Below are 24,923 nucleotides of genomic sequence, written 5' to 3' on the forward strand. Positions count from 1 at the left end.
TACTAAATAAGAATACTTATATAAGCGATTAACAGATTTTTCGTTTTTCTATAGACAGAATGACATGGGAAGTCCTAATTATAAGATCGGTCTCTTTAACTATCATTCCTATCGAACATCACAAAACGAAGCCAAAGAAGCATACCTTTGACAGTAAACATGTATTGGTACTGTGATATGAGCAACTCTCCGAACCCTCCCACCCCCGGCCACCCTCCCTCTCACTCACAGTTACCAGACGAGTGGGGTTTGGCTGCTGCTTCGTGACTCTTCGTCGACCAATGCTCCGAACAGTGGGTAATGCGGAACTTTCCCTGACTGTACATATACTTTCAGACTGTCATGATGGCATTCACAGAACAATTATTCACAAAACTCTGAACCAGCCTGCAAAGGTGCTGGATGGTGACTTTTAGCAGCCAACACAGCATCATCTTCATTCATCAGATTTGAGATATTTCACCCTTCACCATTATTCATCATCCTTAACGCCATTTCCACAACATGAGTTTTAACATGTCTCATAACCCCATCCATATACATATGCAGATAAACAGCAGAGACATCATACACCTTTCTTACTCCCGAGCTGGTACTGTGAACCTCACGCAGATCATCCATCAAATCTTAATCAATGGATGCTGTTCTTGTCTGCTTACATCCCTCCCCCCTTATAGCGGGTGGGTAGCACCAAAACACTCATGATCAAGCGCACTCACTAAGCTCTGTAGTATGGAGTATGGAGAGGCTTTCTCATGAGTAGCACCGCGTAATTGATGTAGCCGCCGCTGTTGTAACGGCAGCCATGTTACACCACTCCTGATGCCCACGTTTTTGTACTGAGCCGCTCTGTGGGTTTTTGTTAGCAGCTGATGGTTCCGGAAAATACAGTGCCATGGTCCACTGTACAGCTTACGGATACAAAAATGGGCACAGGAATTCATCGAAGAGAGATGGAGTTACATTTCACAAGAAATGTATATTGCTGCTAATTCTGTAACATTACTGCCCCCAGGGGTGGGGCGGGAATATTCTTCCCCAGTATCCCTGCATGAAAGAGGCCACTAAAACGGACCCATTTATCTCCAGTCTTTCTCTCCATGTCCTCTTCTCTTCTGTTCACACTCTCTTGTTGATATTTCCATGGTTCTTCCGGCTTTTATCAATCTGGACATTCGGTTTCATGACATGGATATTGCCATAAAGGATAAATTCTGCACTGCAGGAACCTATGGCGTTTTATACTCATTGCCTAAATATACCCAATATTATTCGTTGAACTAGACCAAAAAAAAAAAAAAAAATGATTCATATATGATATTGTATTATAAGCGACGTGTGTATCATTATTAATAATCACCGTGTTATGCTAGATGTTTTTAGGTCGGCTTGACGTCCTGGAAACACCTATTGTATAGCCGGGTCCTTTGTCTAGACCGGAGCTAGGATGCACCACGAGAGGAACAGGGCATAAAAACTCTGGGCAACTAACTTACACGTATATTACTATATTCTCCAGAATACAATACAAAGATACACAGTACACTATACAATGTCGGGAGGTGTTAGACAGGTTAGGGATTCGGACTGGCTGCTAAGGTATAAGTATCTCGCAGGATACTTCCAGTCACGAAGATACAGGATGGACACTACGTAATAGGTGAGTGGAGTTTGTACACGATATTGGTCTAGGGCTGTGTATTTCACAATCTGGGTATAGGCGTCCCGTTATACACTAGGTATGGTGATAGAGCACTATTCTGACACTGTAGATTGAGAGATATGCACTGTTCGGGGTGTAGCCACAAGAATACTACTTTCAACACTCACTGTCTAGGGCACCATGTTTCCTCACTGTATAGGGCACGGGCACAGTAACTGCACTCACGGGGGAAGTAGTCACTGTTTAGTGGGATAGGGCCGGGGGTTCTGGCTGGGCGGAGAGGGCCCGGGGTCTTGCAGTTATCGGTCAGATGTTGGTGGAGTCCCGGCAGGTGTCCCTTCTTGCAAGGGCCATGGGACTTCCTGCAGTGGTGTTGTCGCCTGTCGTGGACTACGGTCGGGCGTGGTGAAGGGCCTCTCACTCATAGGGCTCGGTAGGGGAGTCTGGCCCTTTGGGCTGAGGCTGAACAACTTGAGCAGGCACTCTTGCCGGCACCTGCCTTGGGGAGGAAGTTGCCGTCACCTGGGACTGGAGAGGATGTGCCCTGGGGTTCTGGGGGCGCCACCGAGGACCTGCCATCTGCGGTCTCTCTTCCATCAGGTCGCCATCAGACTGCGGCGTCGCCTCCAGCAGGAGTCCGTCAGGCTCTCATCTCCCTTGGGCGCCAACTGGATGGTGCACACTCCCGGGGATAACACAGGGTCTCTCCACACGTCCTCTAGGCTGAGGTTCTCCTTCTGGGGGCTGCCTCTGTTGGGGGAGATAGAGGAACGACCCATTCTGCCACAGGAAAGGCGGGCTGAGCAAAGGTCGCCCTCTGGTTGCCAAGTCACAGGGGGCGGGAGACTTTTTGAGTGGCGTCTCTCCCTGGCATAGATACAGGCCATCACCGAGGTCCCATGGACAACACGGGGAGGGTGGCTACAGGCTGTCCCTTCCCCGTCGGTGTGGCTACAGGCCATCACCGGGGCCTGACTTTCTGATGGGACCGTGGATGAAGTGCAGCTAAAGGTCATCACCTGACCATGGGCGCCGCTACAGGCCATCGCCGGTGTCCTGTATAAGGAGCGACGTGTAGGCAGGGAGCGGCTACCAGCCGTCTCCTGCCTACTGGTGCGGCTACAGGCCGTCACCGGTGTCGTGCTCCTCGAGGCAACTGCAGAAGGAGAGGGGGTGTACCGTACTCTCCCCAAGTGTGGCTGCAGGCCGTCACTGGTTCTGCAGGGGGGGATGTGGGCTGCACCAGAGCGGCTACAGGCCGTTGCTGTTTTTGTGAGGCTACAGGCCGTCTCTATTGGTGTGCATCTACAGGCCGTCACTGGGGTGCTGCCAGGAGCTGATCTTTCAGCTCCACCCTGACCCTGACGAGGGCTGGTTCGGCAGGAGGGTAACGTACCGGGAATGCGGTGTTTGTGTCGGGCAGGATCTGTGGAATAGGGGCGCAGCCGCATGGGACATATGCCTTACTGCACGGGCCGTGTGCGCGCCCTCGAAACCCCTCCGTAGTCGCCTCCTGGGGATGTTGTTGTGTCCCTAGTTGCCACGGCTGGTATTTCCCACTGCTTAGTGGAAATAAGGTAATTGAATTTGATTAGAGTGCTGGTGTTTCAATATGGAGGCCCAAATCACACGCCCGCGGCAGAGATAGCATCTCCATACTATAGAGCTCAGTGGTGCATGAGTGTGCACTCGGTCTATGTCGGCTGGACTCGAGTGTAGTGTACTTGGCGAAGTTGGCGTGCACTTTCGTATGCATGTGAGTTTTAAAAGTAGCCAATCGGACGTTCCCAAGCAACAGAGGCTTTTGAAGCCAGCCAATTTCAATAGTAGTAAGTCAAACTAGCCAATCACCGTAAAGTATTTGTGGGTGACGCTGGGACGCTCAAGATCAATGTTGCCACTGCATGGGAATTTCCCACAAATCTGTGGGACAAATGGCCTGACGTAGGACTGTTTGTGAGGGAGCAAATTTCTCACTTAAACTGTGGGAATTGTCTTGGGAATTAGTAAGCATTGTGGGAAATTCAATGGAATCTACAAAGTTTGCCAGAAACTAACTGTTATTTCCACACACACAAAAAAGGAGAATTTGGGTATTATGGAAATGATTAATCAGATGGTGTTAAATGAGTCATGTCTGAATTGGAGCTTCCCTTCCTTGTGAAAGATTTGATCCGTATGGTATAAGTTTTAGTCTCGTACAGCCGTGCCTCTACTCAGGTCCCAGCCGCACTGCCGGCTGCCGCCCGGACCATATTTTGTCTTCTGAAGCAATGAACTTTGGTTATGAGCTAACCACATGTGCAGCAGCCTGTTCTTTAAACGAAGCTCAAATCAAGTATAAGGACAGGTGCAAAACATTTGTAACAACTCATAAACCAAGTTCAGATGCGTTTATCAGAATATGTAGACATTCTTCTAATGCTGAAAAGTTTTCATCCATCCTATGCCACATGTAATGCTGAGTTGAATTAGGCTCGACTTCTCGTACCTATTCAACTCAACGCGGAGCGGGGTCCTCTTTCGAGACCGGAGCTAGTGCAATAAAGAGAGGTAGGACATAAAAACCTTCGGCAACACCATACACGTATATTACTTCAGTCAGACACAGGACACTTCAGCAGACATTACATCACAGTATAGAGCAATACAAAAACCTTATCTAAAATATTGTGTATCTCGCAGGATACTAGCTTTCTAGATACTAATGACAATACAACAAATCTTAGTACTAGGAGTGCAGTAAATACAGGTGCGCGCGGAGCGCGTGAGTAGGGAGGGGGGGGGTTTGTGATCCACCAGGAGGAGGTAGGGGAGACACGGAGAGTGACTTAAAACGGCGAGGAGACAGTTATGGTAATATTTAAGGATGCCCGATATTAGCAAGGGAGTTTAGGTGTTTTCTGTTGGCGAAGATTCTTTGACAATTAACTCTGATTCTTACTTTGACTTTAAGAGAGGGAGCGAGGAATGGAGAGAGTTTTTAGGAATAATGTGCGGAGGAGGGGAATATCGTTATTACTCGCCGTCCTTGTTGTTTTGGTGGAAATAGGTTTCTGCAGGCACAACTTATTCATTACACATCTCCTAGATATGTTATGTAGACTCTCGCTTCCCAACGCGTAACAAAGTCGGAACACTCGTAAATACTACTCCACCATATTACTCAGAGATTAGCCAACAGCACTCCAATAATATTTTAGTCTTTCTTCGGGCTCTAGAGATATGTCTTTAGAAAGCTTCGGGATGACACTCGCACGTATTTTCACTTGAGGTCTCAACCCACATTCTCGTCCTTCAACTGGGTATTATGCCCTGGTTTGCCCCAGTTGAGATTACATAAAGTTACTGCACAATACTTATTCTAAGAGAAAAGGAGTCACACTTAACCTACTTCACGATTGTTACAGGGTCACTCGTATTTCCTCATGGAGAGAAACACGGACACATCATCGGTGATCCGGTCGGACTGAGGGCGTCGTCAGGGCGGGGCGAGCCGAGAGGGCACGGGGCGACTCGCGAGGGTGTCCTCTCGCGTCCGGGGGTTTCCGGACTGGGCTCCGGTGTAAGGCCCTTAGGACTGGGGCCGAAGAGGTCTAGGAACCTCTGGGTCAGGTCCCGGTGTCGCGGGGGCGTGGTGAGGTCTCGCCCGGGTGTCCTAGGGCGGGCCGGAAGAGGCGACAGACTGCGGTCTCCCACGAGCAGGGGCGCCGTCAGGGGAGGACTGCGGCAGCGGCTGTCACAGGGGCCCGACAGGTGGGTCTTCTCAAAGGCCACGCGTAGGGAACAGAGGCCGGGGGAAACAGGGAGGTCTCTCCGAGAATTTCCGGAGCGAGTCCCCTGGAGTTCAACCTCCGGTCGTGGAGACGTCTTTCTCCTCACTATACCCTGGGAGCGACCACCGATCGTCTCTACCGGAGTGCTGAGGGAGCGACCGTTGATCGTCTCTACCTGAGCTTTAGGGGAGCGACCATTGATCGTCTCTACCTGATTTTTAGGGGAGCGACCATAGATCGTCTCTACCTGGTTTTTAGGGGAGCGACCATTGATCGTCTCTACCGGAGTGCTGAGGGAGCGACCGTTGATCGTCTCTACCTGAGCTTTAGGGGAGCGACCATTGATCGTCTCTACCTGATTTTTAGGGGAGCGACCATAGATCGTCTCTACCTGGTTTTTAGGGGAGCGACCATTGATCGTCTCTACCGGAGTGCTGAGGGAGCGACCGTTGATCGTCTCTACCTGAGCTTTAGGGGAGCGACCATTGATCGTCTCTACCTGATTTTTAGGGGAGCGACCATAGATCGTCTCTACCTGGTTTTTAGGGGAGCGACCATTGATCGTCTCTACCGGGGTGAAAAGGGAGCGACCATTGATCGTCTCTACCGGAGTGCTTTGGGAGCGACCATTGATCGTCTCTACCTGATTTTTAGGGGAGCGACCATAGATCGTCTCTACCTGGTTTTTAGGGGAGCGACCATTGATCGTCTCTACCGGGGGGCCAAGGGAGCGACCATGGATCGTCTCTACCTGGGTTTTGGGGGAGCGACCGTTGATCGTCTCTACCCGAGTTTTAGGGGAGCGACCATTGATCGTCTCTACCGGGGTTTTATGGGAGCGACCATAGATCGTCTCTACCTGGGTGTTACGGGAGCGACCATTGATCGTCTCTACCTGGGTGTTACGGGAGCGACCATTGATCGTCTCTACCGGGGTTTTATGGGAGCGACCATAGATCGTCTCTACCGGGTTTTTATGGGAGCGACCATAGATCGTCTCTACCTTTGCACTATCAGAGCGACCATAGATCGTCTCTACCTGAGGGGCGCTGCCTGGAGTATTGTTTCTGACTCCACCTCTAGCTAACTCGGTGATTCCGCCACACAAAGGTAGTTTCTTTCGCCTACGGTGGCGGCGGCGTGGTGGTTGAGTGTCACAGGGGCGCACGGCCCGGGCTGACATACGCCGTTGTTGCCCGGAGTGGTGGTGGCTGGCGGCGGCTACCCCGTGGGGTCCGAGTGGGGGTGTCAGCATTCTTGAGGGCGAACTTCACTGCTCCTGGTTCGCCTCGATGTCGGGGATACTACGGTATTCTCCGGAATATTCCGGAGTATTGTATGTGTATCTGTCAAAGCCACTCATTTCACCACCGTGCTCTTGAAAAAAGTCACGTCCCTGTGGCTGGAGGTGGAATGCTAGAGTGTTGGAGGTGGTGTAAACGGGCTGGAGGTGTCGGAGTGTGTGCTGCCAGGCGGCAGTGTAAGAATTTTCCTCTTGTGCTTGGTCATAGGTGAGGAAGAGGGCGGAGGGGGTGGTGGTGTGCTTGAGGATATTTAACAGGTGGTGGGGCCCGCGGAGCCGGTGGTTCTTGGCAAAGGAAGGGGCCCATACAGCTCGCTTAATCCTCATGTTGCTTGGTGTGGTTGTCGGTGTGGTTGGAGGTGGAATGCCGGACAGAGTGGGTGAAGGCCGGGTTTTGTGCGGTAGTAATGCGGCGTTGAGTCTCTGGGGAGTGCAGGTAGGAGGGATTTGGGCCCGATGTAGCTGGACGGTGTGAAGTCGTGGGGAGGTGGGTGGTGTAGGGGTGTGGGAATATTGGGCGGGTGGGCGTGAGAGGCGGCCCGAGCGGGTGGTGGTGGTGGTGAGGGTAGGGGTGGGGGGGAGGGGGGCGTTGGGTGTGGGCGTGTTGTCTTTCGTGCCGCGGGCGTGGTAGAACGTGGTATTGGTGGAGTGGGCGTACGGGTGGTGGGCAGGGGAAGGGGGGGAGAAGGGGGTGGTGGTGAAGGGGGTGGTGGTGAAGGGGTGGTGGTGGTGCGGGTAGGGGTGGGCGGGAGGGGGGCGTTAGGTGTGGGCGTGTTGTCTTTCGTGCCATGGGCGTGGTAGAACGTGGTATTGGTGGAGTGGGCGTCCGGGTGGTGGGCAGGGGAAGGGGGGTGGAAGAGGGTTGTGGTGAAGGGGTGGTGGTGTGGGCGGAAGGGGTGGTGATGGGCTAGGGGGAGGGGGTGGCGGCAGGGGCCGGAGATGGGGGAGTGAGGACTGAGGGGCAAGCCACGGATGGGTGGGGCGAGGGGGAGGGGGGGTGGCGGGGGAGACGTCAGGTGAGGTGCCTGGGGCAGGAGAGGCGGAGGTGGTAGGGGGGAGAGGGGGAAGGGGAGGAGGAGATGTAGCACTCATATGTGGTTGTAGAGGGTGGAGCGGGAGCCGTGGGGGGTTGGGGGGGTTGGGTCGGGGCGGGGGGAATGGGCGTGCGGAAGGGGCGCACGTGTCGGTTTCGGAGGGTACGGGGAGTGCCATGGTAGTCCACGATCACCTGGTAAGGGTTGGGGATCTTGGTGATGGTGTGGGGGCCCGTGAAACGGGGGGCAAGTTTGTGGGGAGTGGGGAGTTGGGCGATGACTACGGTGTCACCCTGCTTGTAGGGGTTGGTGGCTGTGTCGGGTTCAAGATCTAAGTTCCGCTGTAGGTGGTATACCCACCTTTTTAGCAAGTGTAGTGGGTCCGTTGCAGGGGTGGAGGTGGGCGGTTGCAGGTGATGGCGTAAAGGTAGTAGGAGGGGGGTTTCGCCAAAGATCCTTTCGTGTGGGGAAACCCCGTCCTCTCGGGGGCACGAATTCATGCCCCACTGGACGATTTTGACATGTGCTGGCCAATCGTTGTCTTTTGTAGCCTCGATTCTGGTCCGTAGCTGATTTGCCATGGTACGATGGCTGCGTTCACATACCGCGTTCCCTTGAGGCCAATATGGTGAGGAGTGGGAGATTTCGTATCCAAAAATCCTGGCCAGCTCTTCCCAGACTTTCCCGGAGAATTCGGGGGCATTATCGGAATGGATGGCCTGGGGAATGCCAAAGTAGGGGAAAACGTGTCGGAGTAAGGCATCAGCGACAGCGACGGTGTGATGTTCTTTAGTGGGGCAGGCTATTACGAACTTCGAGTACGTGTCGACAAAAGTGATCACGTACTTATATCCCGATTTAGGAGGGAGAGGCCCTACCACGTCGACTGCTAGGAGCTGCCAGGGTTTGTGGGCGGTGATATGGCCAGAAGGCCCGGCGGTCCGGGTAATGTCTTTCCCGAGCGCGCAGGCGCGGCAAGTTTGAATAATTTCCTTGGCGAGGGTGGAGGGGTTCGGGGCCCAGTAGACGTCATTAAACACCTGTAGCAATTTTTTTGTGCCCAAATGGATGCCGTTGTGGGTGTGTAACTGGCGCAGGGTGTCACGTGCCGCATCGGGGGCCAAGAGGATGTGTCCAGACAGGGTTAAAAGGTGGTCGCCCTGTCGGCACAATTTGGGAAACAGGTAGGCCGGAATCCAGGGGGGGCGTTCCTTGTGGTGCCAGAGTTCTAGCAGGTCCCGGTCTGGTTGGATCGCGCGGATGGGAAGGCGGGAGAGGGCATCTGCGTTGGTGTGGAGCTTCCCGGGTCTGTACGAGATCTCGTATTGGAATTCCTCTAGGGTGTCACGCCATCGGACGGTTTGAGCGTTCTGGGAGTCCGATTGTCGCAGCCACTGGAGTGATTGGTGGTCGGTTATTATAGTGACTTGGGTCCCGGAAAGGTAAGCCCTAAAATATTGGAGGGACCAGATTATGCCGAGGCATTCTCGCTTGGTGGCGGCATAATTTTTCTCGGCCGGGTTCAGTGTGCGGCTGGCACAAGCAATAATGTGTTCCCGACCGGCCTGTACCTGGGCTAGAACAGCGCCAATGGTGTCAAGGGAGATGTCCGTGTAGAGGCGAAAAGGGAGGGCATAGTCGGGGAAGGCCACGATGGGGGCCGAGATAAGCTTGTCTTTCAGCTGCTGGAAAGCGGTTTGTCGGTCCTCTGTCCAGAGGAAAGGTTCCCCTTTTCTCGTCAGGTCATGAAGAGGTTTAGCAATCTGTGCAAACCCCTTCACGAAGCGGCGGTAGTAGGATGCGAGCCCCAAAAAGGCACGGATGCCGTGGACATCCTGCGGAGGTGGTATGTCCACTATGGCACGCAGCTTGTCGGGGTCTGGGGAAATTCCTGCTTGGGAAATGGTATGGCCTAGAAACGCGACGGTTTTTGCGGCCAGGACACATTTGGATGGATGTAACTTGAGGCCTGCCTGGCTAATTCGGGTGAAAACTCGGCGGAGGCACTGCAAGTGATCAGCCCAGGTTTGGCTAAAAACAATGACATCATCAAGATAGGCCAAACATATCTCCCAAGTGAGGCCGCTTAAAACAGATTCCATCAGCCTGGAAAACGTGGCAGGGGCATTGCAGAGGCCAAATGGCAGGACATTAAATTCATAATGTCGGCCATTACTGGTAGAGAAGGCCGTCTTGCCTCGATGATCCGGGTGGACGGGGACCTGCCAATATCCAGACTGGAGGTCAAGGGTAGAAAACCAAGACGCCCCGTATAGGGAGTCTAGGGAATCGTCGATGCGGGGGAGGGGAGTAGCATCCTTAATCATGACGTCATTCACGCGGCGGTAATCGATGCAAAACCGCATCGTGCCGTCTTTTTTTTTCACTAGAACGACGGGGGAGGACCACGGGCTGGTGGAGGGGGAAATAACACCCGCCTCTTCCATTTCGCGCACTTGGCGGTCCTCCTCTTCTCTCTGTCGGGGGTTCTTACGTCGGGAAGGTTGTCGTATCGGAGGGCCTGTCGTATGGATCTCGTGAGACAGGTACATAGTGTGTCCTATATCTGCGGGCCCTGCTGCAAACAAATCCTGGAACTCCAGGAGGAGGCGGCGTAAGGCGTCTGACTGTTGGTCGGAGAGATGGTCAGGGATGGGGGGAAGGGGGGCGGGGCGGTGGGGGGGGACGGGACGCAGGGCTCGGCTTCTTCCATCTCTCCGACGATAAGCCCTTTGGGGAGGGTGAGAGGGGATGGTGCGAGATTGGCGATGCGAATGGCAGCGCGGTGGGGGGAAGAAAGGTAGGGGAAACGAGGCAGGCGGAAAGGGGTCCGGCAGGGAGGAGGGGGGAGAACAAAATGGATGGGCCCGAGGGCCTGTTCAGGGGCACCCATGCCTCGTGGTGTGAGGGGATGGTAATGGCGGCGGAAATGGTGGCAGGGAAGGAGGGGGCAAGAGTGGGGTGCGGTGGCGCGGGGGAAGGGGGAGGCGAAGAAGGGGAAAAAAAAGAGAAAGAGTGCTGGGGGGGGGGTTTGTGTGGGTCCTCCAGCCGGGGCTGCGGCGTGCAGGTACAAACGGCTGGAGTGGAGCGGGGTGGGAGGTGGAACTGGAGTTGTCTGTTGTGACAGTCGATAGTGGCTCCGAGTTTTTGAAGTAGGTCTAGCCCTAAATATCCGTCATAGCTCCGGCAGGAGTAATAAAAAATGATGAAGGGGTGCTGGGCAGATACTGGCTGGTGGGTGTCGACCCATAGGGCCCGAGTCTCCCCACAGATGGGCAGGGGGCCATCCCCCGCGTCTATAAGGTGAGTGGTAGTGGGGCGGAGCGGGCCAAACCGTGATTTGTAGCGGGAGAAATAATGGCTGTAAAGACAGGATCTGGCTGCTCCCGTATCAACTAGTAGTCTGGCCTTCACGCCGTTGATTTTCATCTTGTGGTATACCGGGGGGCGATACTTAGGGGTGATGGCCCCCGCCACCGTGGGTTGGTGTGGGGGCGAGCCTAAAAATCCAGCTGGCTAGGGCTCTCGTGCTCCTGTTCCTGCTCTAATTCTCCTGATGGGGGGTCGTCCGTCGGCGCCAGCTCGTCCCCTGGGGTTTCGCCTTCTAGGGCGGAGACCTTACGCGAACCCGGGGTTGTGCTTTCGCGGCGAGCAGCTTTCAGCTGGTCCCGTATGTCATGAAGGGGGCAACGGGAGTTGCAGGCTGTGAATTCCCACGGGTTGATCAGAATTAAGTTTGGGTTTTCTCGCGGGGCGGGGCGCCGACGAGAGGGGTGCGCCCTGGGTGGGCTAGGCGTCGGGGTCGGGCTGGTGTGGGGCAGGGGCGGACGTGGTGCGGCTGGGGGAGCCGGGGGCCGGGTGGGGAATTTCTTGACAACATTAATTTGTTGTGGAGGAGGGCAGGCGGTCAGGAGGCGCCGTATCAGCTGTATATCCCTATCCATGTCTCCTGTCGGGTCGTGGATAGTAAAGTGTTGCTTCACAACACTTGGGAGTACTCGGAGCAGAGTATTAAAGGTGTGCTGATCCCGGGTTTCTTCGTCTGTCTCCGGGTAGGCAGCAGTAATCAGGCTTCTTGCCTGCAACAGGGTATTATCTAAATCCCCGTCATAAGTAAAGCTATCCAATTTGGATAGAGCCACCACTTTCCCTAGTGATGGGGTGATGGCTTGGACCGCGAACTTGGTAAAGTTCTGCCAGGTGAGTTCTGGGACAATTTTTGGCGCAATATTCGCTGCGGCTTTACCCAGTAGTGGTAGTGTGACTGCAATTTTTTGTTGGTCATTATCGAAGCCAATATCTAGTAAGGGTTTAACTATTGCAAGATATGTGTGCATGTCATACTGGTCAGGGTCAAACTTGGGTAACTGAACGTGCGGTTTAGTTGCCATTTTCCCAAATATTTCCTATTTACCTCTCTTCTACGCTCGGATCTAGAACCACCGCTGGCCACCAGTGTAATGCTGAGTTGAATTAGGCTCGACTTCTCGTACCTATTCAACTCAACGCGGAGCGGGGTCCTCTTTCGAGACCGGAGCTAGTGCAATAAAGAGAGGTAGGACACAAAAACCTTCGGCAACACCATACACGTATATTACTTCAGTCAGACACAGGACACTTCAGCAGACATTACATCACAATATAGAGCAATACAAAAACCTTATCTAAAATATTGTGTATCTCGCAGGATACTAGCTTTCTAGATACTAATGACAATACAACAAATCTTAGTACTAGGAGTGCAGTAAATACAGGTGCGCGCGGAGCGCGTGAGTAGGGAGGGGGGGGTTTGTGATCCACCAGGAGGAGGTAGGGGAGACACGGAGAGTGACTTAAAACGGCGAGGAGACAGTTATGGTAATATTTAAGGATGCCCGATATTAGCAAGGGAGTTTAGGTGTTTTCTGTTGGCGAAGATTCTTTGACAATTAACTCTGATTCTTACTTTGACTTTAAGAGAGGGAACGAGGAATGGAGAGAGTTTTTAGGAATAATGTGCGGAGGAGGGGAATATCGTTATTACTCGCCGTCCTTGTTGTTTTGGTGGAAATAGGTTTCTGCAGGCACAACTTATTCATTACACATCTCCTAGATATGTTATGTAGACTCTCGCTTCCCAACGCGTAACAAAGTCGGAACACTCGTAAATACTACTCCACCATATTACTCAGAGATTAGCCAATAGCACTCCAATAATATTTTAGTCTTTCTTCGGGCTCTAGAGATATGTCTTAAGAAAGCCTCGGGATGACACTCGCACGTATTTTCACTTGAGGTCTCAACCCACATTCTCGTCCTTCAACTGGGTATTATGCCCTGGTTTGCCCCAATTGAGATTACATAAAGTTACTGCACAATACTTATTCTAAGAGAATAGGAGTCACACTTAACCTACTTCACGATTGTTACAGGGTCACTCGTATTTCCTCATGGAGAGAAACACGGACACATCATCGGTGATCCGGTCGGACGGAAGGCGTCGTCAGGGCGGGGCGAGCCGAGAGGGCACGGGGCGACTCGCGAGGGCGTCCTCTCGCGTCCGGGGGTTTCCGGACTGGGCTCCGGTGTAAGGCCCTTAGGACTGGGGCCGAAGAGGTCTAGGAACCTCTGGGTCAGGTCCCGGTGTCGCGGGGGCGTGGTGAGGTCTCGCCCGGGTGTCCTAGGGCGGGCCGGAAGAGGCGACAGACTGCGGTCTCCCACGAGCAGGGGCGCCGTCAGGGGAGGACTGCGGCAGCGGCTGTCACGGGGGCCCGACAGGTGGGTCTTCTCAAAGGCCACGCGTAGAGAACAGAGGCCGGGGGAAACAGGGAGGTCTCTCCGAGAATTTCCGGAGCGAGACCCCTAGAGTTCAACCTCCGGTCGTGGAGACGTCTTTCTCCTCACTATACCCTGGGAGCGACCACCGATCGTCTCTACCGGAGTGCTGAGGGAGCGACCTTTGATCGTCTCTACCTGAGCTTTAGGGGAGCGACCATTGATCGTCTCTACCTGATTTTTAGGGGAGCGACCATAGATCGTCTCTACCAGGTTTTTAGGGGAGCGACCATTGATCGTCTCTACCGGAGTGCTGAGGGAGCGACCGTTGATCATCTCTACCTGAGCTTTAGGGGAGCGACCATTGATTGTCTCTACCTGATTTTTAGGGGAGCGACCATAGATCGTCTCTACCTGGTTTTTAGGGGAGCGACCATTGATCGTCTCTACCGGAGTGCTGAGGGAGCGACCGTTGATCGTCTCTACCTGAGCTTTAGGGGAGCGACCATTGATCGTCTCTACCTGATTTTTAGGGGAGCGACCATAGATCGTCTCTACCTGGTTTTCAGGGGAGCGACCATTGATCGTCTCTACCGGGGGGCCAAGGGAGCGACCATGGATCGTCTCTACCTGGGTTTTGGGGGAGCGACCGTTGATCGTCTCTACCCGAGTTTTAGGGGAGCGACCATTGATCGTCTCTACCCGGGTTTTATGGGAGCGACCATAGATCGTCTCTACCGGAGGGCCAAGGGAGCGACCATTGATTGTCTCTACCTGGGTGTTACGGGAGCGACCATTGATCGTCTCTACCGGGGTTTTATGGGAGCGACCATATATCGTCTCTACTGGGTTTTTATGGGAGCGACCATAGATCGTCTCTACCTTTGCACTATCAGAGCGACCATAGATCGTCTCTACCTGAGGGGCGCTGCCTGGAGTATTGTTTCTGACTCCACCCCTAGCTAACTCGGTGATTCCGCCACACGAAGGTAGTGTCTTTTGCCTACGGTGGCGGCGGCGTGGTGGTTGAGTGTCACAGGGGCGCACGGCCCGGGCTGACATACGCCGTTGTTGCCCGGAGTGGTGGTGGCTGGCGGCGGCTACTCCGTGGGGTCCGAGTGGGGGTGTCGGCATTCTTGAGGGCGAACTCCACTGCTCCTGGTTCGCCTCGATGTCGGGGATACTACGGTATTCTCCGGAATATTCCGGAGTATTGTATGTGTATCTGTCAAAGCCACGCATTTCACCACATCCCAGGAAAAAAATAAAAAATAGATTCTATTGCCCCTATTGGTGCTGGGTATAGGGCAACTTTTGAGGATCTCGATGATCTTGAATATGAATGGAGCACTATGGGTCTTCAGCAATGGCCCAGAAGTTGCCTGGGTAATGCAATCACTTTTTGGGCCGAGGTGAATGTAAAGAAAAACTGCAGGACAAAAAAAAAATCCAAATGTTTGTGGTCTTGTACTGGCATTATTATGACTTCCATTTTCTAATGCCTCAGTAGAAAGAATCTTTTCTCAGATGAATGTTGTGCATTCTAAACTGAGAAATAGTCTCAGTGTTAGATCAGGTGAGGCATTATTGCAAATTAAATATGGACTGTCTCATTACTTTCAGACATGTCTAGATTTTGAGCCTTCTGATGATATGCTCAGAAATTTCAATGCAAAAGGTTGTGGGGAAGAAAACGAGAAATTTACATTCTTGCTCTTGAGACAATGATTTAACAGTGTTTTTTTTTTTACTGTAAAATGAATATGCAATTCCTTTAATTTTCCTAATTTGCATGTATTTAATAAAGGTAATGAAAATTAAATATGCTAACCTTTTATGTTTTCATTTTTTAAGGAATACAAATAATGTTATTTGGTTTTCATATGACTAAACAACTGAGTTATTATTATTTTTTTTTTGTGAGAAATAATAATCATTTTTTCTGGAGCATTATTAAAAGGCAAATTTTTATTTTTTTATCTTGTGGGAATTTTCATGGGGTTTTCCTTGACATTTGTGGGGAAAAAAATGCTAATCTGTGGGAAATGGCTTTTACGAAAGTGGCAACACTGTTCGATTTGAATGTCAGTCATATCATGCTTCTGGTGCTGAGCAGCGTGTTTTCGAGTTCCAAGCTTGTATCGGATGTAGCGCAGATTGTTAGCAAATTATCTAGGACTACCATAGTAATAACGAAGCATCTATTGAACTACTAGGAAAACACAGGGTTTGGCAAGTGACAGTACAGTGTACAGAGTGTAATTTGCCCTGCAAATATCGGGAAGATAGACATCAGTGGTACTGCGGGCGGTGGAATAAAAGTCGGAAAAATAAGGGGAAGATCCAGTGCAAATTCACTTTACGATTATAAAGGTACATTTCCAGATAATTCACACATACCTCCGTGGCAAGTACTGCTCTTTATTAATCACTGGCTAAGAAAAAAGTGGGATCACGAAACTGTAATCGAATGCTTAAAGTGGAGTTCCTGTACAATCGTGGACTGGAGGCCTTTTTGTTCGGATTTAACGTTGTCGTGGTTGGATAACCAACAACAAGTAGGTGGCCAGGACATCATTGTGGAGGTGGACGAGACATTTTTTGTCCGAGCTAAGTACGAACGTGGACGCCCCCGGGAAAATTATTGCTTGAAATACTCCAACCTCAAGCCCTGCCTCTTGGTCCACTACTTTACGTCCCTCCACAAACGCTCGACATTTTGTGTGCGAATGAATGGGTGAAACGGATCCAGTAATCGTCAGTGTGATTAATGACGAGTGTACCCTTGCAGTGGTACAGGCGTGTACCCCCTCCAACCGTCACTGATGATTGTTGAGCCCTCCTTTATGTATTTTTTAATGTAGTATGTGAGAGTAGCAGCAGTGCGATATTTAAAACCCTCATCAACCAAGGGACAACGAAGAATTTCATACTATCCCGCTCGATACCCCCCAAACAGCCAAACTTCTCTGAGCGGTGTCATATGCACAGAGTGACATGCTGGAAGTTAACGTTCCATCATAGGGTAAATTTTTAGAAGTAACCAACGTTTTCTTTTATTATTATTTTTATGTTTTTCAATGCAAAATACTGTGCTTTAGATAGTTTTGACCTTCATTTTGGGGGGAAATTCCCCCTTTTGGAATTTTGAGTATGATTTCCAAAAGAGGCTTTATCCCCCAAAATCAAGATCAAAATTAATTAAAAACACACTATTTTGCATTAAACTAACCCAAACTAACAACCTAACCTAACCTACCCTAACCTAACTAACCTAACCTAACCTAGGGCCTGACAGACTGAGTGCACACGCCTGCACCAGCCAATATGGTGCGACATTCATCCACTACTGAGCGATAGCCTAAGCCACTATATGACTACCCCTACAAAATTTGTTCCTCCAACTCAAACTAGGCTTAAAAGGTAAGTCTTAGAATAGTTCAGGGACGTAATATAATGAAAATTGGTAACGTTGGTTACTTCTAAAGTTATACCTGGTTATACCTTCATAAGCCACCTAAGGACGCTTTCCACGACTTCCTCCTCGAGGTGGCTATATATTATTGTACCCTCCACAGCGACCCCGAGCGCAGCGACGGTACACTGTGGCAGAACTGGAACCAGAACCAGAATCGTCAGGACTGGAGGAAGAGGAGGTGGATCCAGATGACTCTCAACCTGGACCTTCGACTCGGAACTATATCCTTAAAGGTAGGTCAGGTCAGGTTAGGTTAGTATAATGCAAGATAGTGTGTTTTTAATTAATTTTGATGTCGATTTTGGGGGATAAACCCACTTTTGGAAATCTTACTCAGAATTTCAAAAGGGGGATTCCCCCAAAAATGAAGGTCAAAATTAATTGAATCACACTATTTTCCATTGGAAACCAAAAAATAATTTAAAAAGTTACTTATAAAAATTTACCAATAGGCGTATATGAGCAGATTTTTCAACAATGACCCCCCCAATTCCGGCAGATTTTCGTTTTTTTTTTTTTGCTAAAACCTCCGCTTTTTATGAGAAACATCGAAAATTCGGAAAGTATTATTTTATAAGGTGCCAATTATCCTTTATCAGCCTTGGGTTCTTCCTTATGTCTTTCATCTCACTTCTGATTGCTTTTGCTTCAGCCTTGTTTTTTAGATCTTGACTTGTTTCGGCTACTTTTGCCCATGTCTTTTGTACTTCCTCTGTACTTTCTCATATCATTTGCCTGGGTTATTTTCTCATCAATGTCTCTGCTTTGCTTTGTCAGATTACCTGCTTGTCTAATTGTCTTTATCATTATTGTACTTCAAAACTCTTTCATGGGTGACTATTGTATTTCCCATTTCGTTCATTTTCTTTCTCAAAATGTCTACCTCATCTTGTAGCTCACCTGTTGTTGCATCTTTTCTGTTTAATTCCTTTACCAGTTCCTAATTTTTTTTTTTTTTTTCATTTTGTTGGTACAGTTCCTTCCTTATTTCGTCCAATTCGTTTGAAAGTTTTCTCCAGATTATTCACTTTCTATGCTAATTTTATGAAGTGTAACCAGTTCCACCAGGTATATGTAATCATTTTGTTTTTTAATGTTTCCCTTTCTCTTACCTACATGCACTTCTTGAAAGTACGCAATCTCAAAGAAATATACTTTCTACTTACAGTTTAGCATCTCTGTTATGTCAAGTGTTGGAATTTACCCAGCACTCGTCTGTGTGTCTGCTAATGCCGTAAATTCCTTAGGGCTCTGGTTATTTGATATACTTTCTTTGGAATGCACTTTTTCGCTTTGACTTGATCTGCAGTCATCTATAACTTTGTATCGAGCCTGACTAATTTTTAGATGCACTTAGGTGTTTTGATGCAGTTGAGCTGAGTGCAGTGACGCACGTCTGGTCTGTCCCGTGTTCACTCGTATGTATTCTTACCTAATTGTATCTTTACAAGAATGAGTCAAGCTCGTACTGACCCGTGTTTTGCACCGTTTTTATCATACATGTCATCATATTTACGAACTGTTTTCGCACACTTTCATTTGGTAGTGCATTCCACTGATCAACTGCTCTATTTATGAAACTGAATTTCCCTACTTCCTTATCACCCCTCTTTTTGTACAGTTTTTACAGAGTCCTCTTAATTGCTGTGTCCTGTTGATGTACGTCACAACGTTTTGTCATGCTGAGTCCCATCGATGTACCCATACGTTTTGAAATGGTGAGGTCCGTCATTTGAACATTTTTCAAGTTTTGTGGGTGATTTTTGGTAGGCATATGTGGGAGACCTTCCTCTACCCACCACCAGGCGGCGACACTGCCTGACCACCGCCCCCCCCCCTGCACGCCATTGTCTCACAACTCGCCTGTTAGCAGTGACCTGGCCAGTAAAGACATTGCGCCATGGTTTCTCTGATGACAAAATTCAAGGCGAGAGTGATTCCCCAATCAGTGACAAAGTGGAGGACAATGATTATATAGCACCAGAGGAAGAAATGAGTAGAAGTGATGAGGAGGCAACATCGCCAAGGAAGGTGCGGTATGTTGATGTGTTCAGTGAGTGAAACAACACCTAGCTATATCACCTATATTATTGTGTGAAAACCCAATATATTCTTATACTATATATAAATTCGTACCAAATGAACAAATATCGGTATTATTTTACAAGTGCACAGGGATTTGGAATCTCAATTTTACTCCTACAGATATCTAAATCTCACCATTGCAAACATTTTGAACCCTAGAAACAACTTCCGCAAATATTAATGTGAAAAAGATTTTTAAAAATTTTCCAAAAAATTACTCTCTACATAGTCTGGCGATACGTGAGACCCATCGTGGCGCATGCCTAATGCATTGTGGTCCTGTCTCACGTCACGGTTCACGTGACTTATGGGTGGGGCTAAAGCATGTGTCTACTGTTACTTCACGCGCTATCTGCTCATGCATGAAGTGCAAACTGATACAACCGGCGCACAAATTTGAATTTCAGGTACGCTAGGATTTGAAAGTCAGTTCGTCTCCAGCCACAACCTGTGAAGCCTGCAAAATTACCGTAAGTACTTCAAGAGGTGTAAACTGGTGAGTAAAGGCATTATTTCGTATTTACACCCGGTTAGGTTAGGTTAGATGAGGTTTGGTTAATGTCAGGGGGGGACTGGGGGGCGAAGCCCCCCAGTTAGAAAGCACAGCCAGGGCTGGGGGGTCTGGGGGGCAAAGCCTCCCAGTTAGCAAACACGGACTCCCTAAGAAGCTTAAAATTTCATTTTTCCAAAGGATTTTAGTATTTTCGGTTTGAATTTGATAACAGTTTCAGTCGGAAATCACTCTTTTTTTGCATGTTTTCCCCACCCAAAACCCCGCTTTCCCACAGGTCCCCCATTGTTCTTGGCACAGAAAAATATAATTTTATGGCTTAGCTTGGTTTAGCTTAGGAGATAATGGTTTGCTGGTGACAGTGGGCAGGCAATTGTTGGTGCAAGGCGGTGGGGAGTAGGCCAGACGGCCCGGCGCGCAGCGGCCTGGCTGGTGAAACCAATGTGTTTCTAATGGTTTTTGATGTGCTGTGAATTATTCTAACCTTCATTTCTATCGCAGATCAATATATTATGTGATTTCCCCCACCCAAAAACCATGGGTTCGCCCATCTCCCCCATTCTTGTGGTGGGAAGGGGGGGTGGGGGATATCTTGAAATATACTGATTTGCGGCAGAAATGAAGGTCAGATTCGTTCAAAACACATCAAAAACTATCAGAAATACCTTGGTTTCACCCAAAAAGACATCCCTGTGCACTTGTAAAAAATTACCCAAATATCTATCTAATCTGAGTGGTTTGCAATAGTTACCGCTACCATAGAAAATATGACAGCCGCAGCACGGCTCGAGATCACGGTCAGGTGTTTAAAGGGTCACCTGTATAGCCCACTTCTAAGCTCAACTGAGCACTTTCTGGTAAATTTTTACAAGTTGCAAATACCCTCCCCAGGTTGTGCAGTATATTTTTCTGGTAGTTTTTGATGAGATTTGAGTGATTTTGACCTTCATTTTTGTCGGAAATGCTTCATTTTGCCTCATTTCCAATCATGAACTTTGGATGAGGAGGTGAAATAAGCATTTTCGACAGAAAACGAAGGGAAAAATCACACAAATCGCATCAAAAACCACCTGATAAATAGCCTATACTGCACAGCCAGTTAACCTAAACAAACAGACCTATCCTAACCGACAGAAAACGAAGGCAAAAATCACTCAAATCGCATCAAACCCACCAGAAAAATATACAGCACAACTGGTTAACCTAACCAAACAGCCCTAAACTAACCAAACCTAACCTAACGTGCTGCAGTGGAATGCTTATCTTAGCGATACAATGGTCCAGGTTGTGCAGTATCTTTTTCTGGTGGTTCTTTATGCTTTTTGAGTTATTTTTGCCTTCAATTTCTGTCGAAAATGCTTCATTTCACCTCCTCATCCAGTCAAAATTCATGATTGGAAAAGAGGCAGAATGAAGCATTTCTGACAAAAATGAAGGTCAAAGTCACTCAAATCTCATCAAAAACTACCAGAAAAAATACACTGTGTTTTCTCAATAACTCAATGGCTTCCTCTGGTTTCGAGGGGAAATGCTTAATAACATGTAAATAAACAGTATTACACCCGGTGCACAGATCACGTCCTACTTTGTCACCAGTCACGGGCAGCGCAAACGAAGAAGGACCTTGCGCAAGCGCAATGCGCAATCCACAGTTCACTACCTTGCGCAAGCGCAATGCGCAATCCACAGTTCACTACCTTGCGCAAGCGCAATGCGCAATCCACAGTTCACTACCTTGCGCAAGCGCAATGCGCAATCCACAGTTCACTACCTTGCGCAAGCGCAATGCGCAATCCACAGTTCACTACCTTGCGCAAGCGCAAGTGCACATCTGACAAATATTTAGCTTGCGCAATGTCGCAAAGCGCAAGCGCAAACCATTTGCATATATTTGTGGGAATTACTGTAAAATACTGAGATATTTAAATAAAATAGTATATTTATGTTGTGCTGGGTATTTTTAGCCCGACCTCTTGTCTTAAAGACACCAGCGACTGAGAGGGGTCCACTTCCTAGACCGGAAGTAGAACACTCACAAAGGAGCAGGGCATAAAAACTCAGCAGTATACCTTAACCCATCACGTCCTGACCGATTTTCCACCACTGACACCCCCCAGTCCCGACCAATTTTGGAAAAAAATTTTATTGGCTCAAACCTCCGCGTTTGGTGAGAAACATTGAAAATTCATAGAGAAATCGCTCACCTGAGGTTTTAAATACTCGATACAGATAGCAGTATTCCTTACCTTACTGGGTTTTCTATCAGGCTGGCTCCAAAGAAAACGAGTTCTATGGGAGGGTAACTATTCCACACCACTCATAAACGGTATTTATTTGGTACGAATTTATATGTAGTACAAGAGTATATTGTTTTTCAAAAAGTAATATAGGCAATATAAGCATTGTTTCACTCACTAACACATCAACATACCGGACCTTTTTTGGCGACATTACCTGATCATCATTTCTGACTGTTTCTTCCTCTAATGCTACGTAAACTTTGTCCTCCATATTATCAGCGATTGGGGAATCACCCTGTCCCTGAATGCCTTTATTGGCCATGTCACTGGTAACAGGTGAATTGCCGAGACAATGGAGTGCAGGGGGGGGGAGGGCATGCAGGGTAAGGCATTGTCCCTGCCTGGCATCTTGTAGGGGAATAGAGGAAGGTGTCCCATGTATACATACCAAAAATCATGTGCGAAAATTGAAAATTGTGCAAATTATAAACCTTGCAATTGCATGATGTACCAGTACGTTGACAGGTCTAGCTGCAACAAAATGTTGCGACGTATCCATACGTCGATGGGATACCTCGGGTTAACACATTTTTTTTCTTAATTCAAACTCCTTACAATACACATACAAAGATATACCGGTACTGAATATGGAAGAGGTAAAGTGACAGAGTGACTAATATTGGTACAATGTGTTCATAGGCACAATGTGTTCATAGGCAACGTCTTGATGTCTGAGTCAGTGTACCACTTCACTTCAATACACATACCGGTATATAACAGATCACAAGGACACAATATAGATGTCAGAGTTAGTGCACAATTTCCATTCAGTATACATGTCAGGGTACACTACATATGAATAGAGTGAAGTGACAAGTTAATTAGTACTAGCATACATATCACACAGGCCCGGTGTCTATACCTGAGTCAAGGCATGAGGGAATGTCACTTAGCTGTGGCGACACTGATCACACGTTTTATCTTTAGGATTGTTCTTAGTAGGTTAGTGTTGGGTCGCACACTAATACATTATCCTGGTTCCGAAGGGCTTGAGCATAAACACTGTACCTTGGGTAAACTAGAGTAGGAACTTTAGTGTATCGTTTCTGTCTCACTGTTCACATTCACTGACTCACTTTCACTAAGTCTTTAACACGACTCTGGAGGTTGAAGGTGTTGTCACTGGATTGCCGATGCCTGGGGTTAACTGAGGTGGCGCCCGGGAGTGGGAGGGGGCCCCTATGGAGAACTCTTCTGTAGGAAGCACGGCACAGCTCTTGAGGGTGTCACAACCTGGGACCGTTTCTGGGGTGGTCTGGGGTGCAGGGAGGCCCTTCTGCCTGGGGGCCTCAACCTGGTAAGTGGCCCTCGGGACTGGGGCCAAACAGCATCAGGAGTCGGGCACGCCACTTCTTACTCCGGGCAGAGGGCTGATGGAGAGCAAGGCCTGAGCGGTCCTGCCTTGGGGTCCGCAGGCTGGCCCTGGGAGGCCTGGTCTGCGGTCACCTACAGGTTGGGGCGCTGTCAGGGGTTGGCTGCAGCACCTCTCCTGCTGGGCGTCCGTCAGGGGCCGGCGACATCCAGAGGCAGGCTGTAGGGCAGGAATCCGGCCTTCGGGGACAAGACCTTGCCACCACTCCTGGAACGGCAACACCTCCGGGGAACCACACCTGGAGGGAGACAGAGAAAGGCATCCCACTCAGCCGAGAGGTAGTGAGCCGGCTGCGCAAGGGGCCTTCCCCTCCAGGAGAACCCTCGAGACTGTGGATGAAGGACGTACAGTGGCCGTCCCTTCCCCAACGTGTACAGTGGCCATCATTGCGGTTCCACAGTGTCTAAGGGCAGCAGCAGAAGGACGTACAGTGGCCGTTCCTTCCCCGGTATGTACCGTGGCCACTACTGCGGTGCTGCTCCCGAAGGAGGAAGAGGCAGATGAGGGATGTATAGTGGCCCTTCCCTCCCCGGCACGTGCAGTGGCCATTGCCGCGGGTCTGCCTGCCCAACGGGAAGTAGCTGAGGGATGTACAGTGGCCGTTCCCTCCCCGGTACATACAGTGGCCGTTACCGCAGGGCTACTCTCGTAGGAGGAGGAGGAAAAAGTGGATGAGGGACGTACAGTGGCTGTTCCATACCTGACGCATACAGTGGCTGCTGTCACGGTTCCACTCCTCCTGCCTTTGCCTGTCTGTGTGTGCTCAATAGCTAGCACACCGAGGTGGTCTTCAGATGTGGCTGCAGCTGAGGGACGTATAGTGACAGTCATCACAGTTCCACTCCTCCTGCCTTTGCCTGTTGGTGTGTGCTCAATAGCTAGCACACCGAGGCGGTCTCCAGATGTGGTTGCAGCTGAGGGACGTACAGTGGCCGTCGTCGCGGTTCCACTCCTCCTGCCTTTGCCTGTCGGTGTGTGCTCAATAGCTAACACACCGAGGCGGACTCCAGATGTGGCTGCAGCAGAAGGATGTACAGTGGCCATTCCTTCCCCAGTACGTACAGTGGCCATTCCTTCCCCAGTACGTACAGTGGCCATTCCTTCCCCAGTACGTACAGTGGCCATTACCGCGGGGCTGCAGGGGGAAGCAACTGAGGGATGTACAGTGGCTGTTCCCTCCCCGGTATGTACAGTGGCCGTTACCGTGGTGTTGCGTGGGACTGTATCTGGAGCAGTCCCACCCGATCCTGGTGAGGGCTGCTATGGCTGAGAAGTAGTGTTGCATTCCTGCGATGTCGCGGTTGGGTATGTTGAGGGGAAGAAGGATACAAGGTTGGGGTGCCCCAGCGCCCATCTTGCTCTGGGCCAGTCCCTCACTCACCTGGCCCGCCGTGGTGTGTTCTTGGGGTGGTTGTAGGGCTGCGGCTCAGTAGCGGGGTGGGAGGTCCGGTGGCGGGGGCGTGCATATTAATTTACTTAATGTATTATTTTCTGTCATTTGTAATTTGCGCAAGTGTTCAATCAAATATTTAGCTTGCGCAAGGTCGTAAGCGCTAGCGCAAACCATTTGCATATATTTTTGGGAATTACTGTAAAATATTGAGATAGATAAATAAATTAGCATACTTTTATTTATTATTATTCTAT

Source organism: Coenobita brevimanus, chromosome 57, assembly GCF_032717465.1.
Source record: "Coenobita brevimanus isolate Jiangsu-jjx chromosome 57, ASM3271746v2, whole genome shotgun sequence".
Taxonomy (NCBI): Eukaryota; Metazoa; Arthropoda; class Malacostraca; order Decapoda; family Coenobitidae; genus Coenobita; species Coenobita brevimanus.